Here is a 3,841-nt window from a genome sequence, read left to right on the forward strand (position 1 = left end):
AAGACATCTGCGGGAATCCCACAAGAATCTACTACGCTGTTGCTCAAGGTCTAAACTCGAGTGCAGTTTTGAAATAATTTAACCCTCCTCCATTATTATATTGAATATAAAACATGCTTTGTAATAAGTATGACAAGATAAATGGAATCATTTGTTTAAAGTTAAAACTGACTAAATCCATCTATCTATGGATGAGTCTAGTTTATGCGTCTCTTTAGCCTGCCATATGTTTATAGATAGGGTAACTACTGTATCTGGGAAGTCTTTCACACCAATAACTGGAATACTGAAAGCCACTTGCACTCGTGGGCCATGAAAATGTGCAAAACGTTAATGACTTGGTTTGCCCTCTCCTTCCAGGTTTTCATTCCATTAAAAGCCCATAAAGTGTGTGAGCCAAGTAATTTTTTGCATATCCAAAATATCTGAGTGAAGCAGTAACTTGCTTTCTCTAGTCACGGTTCCGAAGCACCACTGTTATTAATTCTTCTGCTGTGAACCTGAATCTCAAACCTGAGTTTGAGATATATGTTAACTTTACAGTAAGCACTTGTTATACCCAGTGTTGGGACTAACGCGTTATTAAGTAACGCGTTAGTCCCAACACTGGGTATACCCGAGGGCTAAGCATCACACAGAATAAGGGCTTGTCTGATCCCTGCGCTCAGAGGGTCTCGCTAATAATTAAATAATTAATTATTTAATTATGAATAATTATTATGAATAATTAAAGACAGAGAATAAGAAATGTTACACCTGGGAGAAATTAACGGCTTTACAAGAGCACCATCACGAGGTTTTTTTTTTTTTTTTGGTTTTTTTTTGACAGTAAGTTTGTCATTGGCCTTATGCGGTGATAAGCAAATTTTACTCCCTTCTTCTTGAGTAAAAAAAGAAAAAGACTGTCACTAAAGCACAAGTGAAACTGAGTCTGCTGATTGTATATGTGCAAACAGTCCAGTAGCCTACTTAGGGTTATTGTGACATGCAGCTTTTTCCTTTAATTTTGAATTACCTTAACAATTTCTTCTAGTCCTGGAAAAAAGAAAAAAGTTTCCCTGTCCACACCACGAAGTCAGCCTACTTTTCCAAATGCAAACAGGCAGTCTGTTATTTGAATGGAAGGTATGTCTGTATTATGATTAACTATACAGGGCTTTCACAGCAGTGAATGAATTTGTTGTTCTGAGTGATGTAGCACACAAGTGAAAATACAGAACTTACTTTATATGTAATACCCGCTGTTCATTCATTGCCCCAAATGTGCCCCAAACAGAACACGTGGTAAATACACAGGCATGCTTTAATTTTCTGATTTGGCACTGTTTAAAACGTTTTGCAATACACCAGGTTTCCAGGACATCGGGACACTTTATCAGTAATCTTAATTCTGGCTGTATCCTGTCTGTCACGTGCATTGCAAATGATATTAAATGTAATGTAATAGCATTCATTAATCAGCGGCTGCCAAACTGACCAAAGCATTGTAGCTACATTTGTGGCAGCGCATGAAGTGAAACATAATGCTACTAATTAGTATTGCAGTTGGAATATGTGGTTATTGAGTTGACTAGTCTGTCTATAGGTGTGAATTCTAATTAGTTTAATTTAGAATCTGAGACATATGATTATATTCACTGTGACATTTCTTAAGGGGCACAGTGCGTGGGTGTATGTGAATAGTGTGACGATCCACAGTCCACTTGTGACTGTTAAGTCATTTTTCGGGTTCCAGTTTGCTTTTTAGATTTGATTTTTCTGAACTCTGACTAGGCTTAGGTAAGCCCAAGAGCAGCTCGGTTTCAAGCTGAAACTGCTCTCACATTATAGTTGATTGTGCAAGCAAATTATTGAGAAACATAATTGTGTTTCCTTGTGACAGTGACCTTTAGTTATCATAATCACTGTCACAGTGATTATGTGACAGTTTGTTTTTTTTTCGCCTGTCCTGTTTGGCTCTTTTGCCATCAGAATTATTGTCTAAAGGTGAAGAAAGATGCCCAACGGATTTACTTTACCAAATGGACCATCCCAGCCTTGCCATAATGGTCTATTTGATTCACGTTTTATTATTTATTTTATTTTATTTTCACTTGTTAAATACGAGACAGACTTCACTGGGGAAAAGAAAGGGGAGAAAGAAAGGGAAAGAAAAACAGCAGGGAAGAGGGACGGGGATAAAGGGCAAAAAACAAAAACCAACAAAATAAGCAGACAAAAAATACAAATATCTGGATCACCTATTGAAAAAGAAAAAAAAAGAGAACAAGCAGAAGAAAAAAACAAGAGCAACATAATAAACAACATCACGATTATCTATGTGAATATAACAGTAAATACTAAATATTAAACATTATTGTGCAGCACGTAAGATCGACAGCGCACAGTGTGCTTTGAGGTAGGAGCCAAAAAGGGTGTAGTTTGTGTGTGTGAGTCCCCGTGTGTACAGCTGTGAGCATGGACGCGCTTGTATTTAAAAGGTTCCTTCATGTAATGATCTGCTAGATGGTGTGGGGAGCCACAGCCCCGTCCACCAGGGTATGAAGCAGGTATGAAGGAGATCAAGACTCCAGACATCCAGAGGCTCTCAGAACACAAGAGACCAAGGAAGACCAACAGAGGGGCAGCCGCGCCACTGTCCCAGAAAGAGCTGAGGAGAGTCCCAGATGAGGGCTCACTCAGCAGCCGCAGCGGCCAGCTCCCCCGCTGACCCCAGTAGGCACCCCCATAATCTACAACCCGCCAGGGAGAGGGGGCCCAGGCCCCTCCGGACCGGGGCCTAGTTCGGCAGCGCCGCCTGGCCCCACAGAGCCCAGGACAGCCGACCCGACCCCACCACAGAGAAAACTGCACCCACCCCGTCATCCACTCATCTTCCAGACTACACAAGACAATAGACGCCCAGGCTGAGATCTTCCTCCACCTCTCCTGCATCTCCTCCTCCTGCAGAGAGAGTTCCTGAAGAGAGGAGACCTCCTGCAAGATGTAACAGCCTCCCCCACCAGTTGAAGAGCCCCACAGGTGGCTCAATGAGCCGGCGGAACCCTGCACCAGGGCTGGGCCCCCATACACCCACCCACCCACAACCCTGGCAACACACCAACCGGGACCCAATCCCCCAAGGCCAAGCCAGGGCCCCAGCCCAGAGATGGAGCGCCCCCAGAACCTCACGCCTGTCCCAGACCCACCCAGGGGCAGCCATGCTACCAGGTCAGTAACCCACGTCTGTCAGCACAGACCCTCCCCTAGCCCCGCTGCACGCAGCCACGAGGAAACCGTCACCGGAGAGCCAACAGAGCCCTTAACAGGCCATGACCGCAACCCCGGGTTGAACCCTCCAAGGAAGATGCTCCTGGCTTTTCATTTCCAAATGATACTTTCAGCTGCAACGTTAACTGATTAAAGGCTTTTGCCTCAGTTTCACATCCTTCAAAGCTGCATGGAGAACTATGACGTTAATTAGATGTTTATTATTGTTACAGCGACGACAAGAAAGGTTTTTTGGTTTTACTCAAACCCTGACATTTAGGTGAACACAAAATATATGCAGTAATACACTCCTTTGAATCTTGTTCAGGAGGTAGGGACAACAATCATATGTGAAAGACTCACTGAGCAAGGCTGGAAATGCTTTTCAAAGATATCAATCCATCAATTTTAGCGTAAACACTGCAGAGAAACTTTAGAGCAGAGAGGACACTGAAAAGCTAAAATAGGCTAACAAAGACATTCACACTTACATTCTTATATGCCACATCATCTGACTCGCATGCCTTTGGATTTTCACAGGGAAATGGAGCATGTGGATGATATCCAGAGCGACATGAGGAACAGATTAAAT

This window comes from Aulonocara stuartgranti, assembly GCF_965226115.1.
Source record: "Aulonocara stuartgranti genome assembly, chromosome: 17".
Taxonomy (NCBI): domain Eukaryota; kingdom Metazoa; phylum Chordata; class Actinopteri; order Cichliformes; family Cichlidae; genus Aulonocara; species Aulonocara stuartgranti.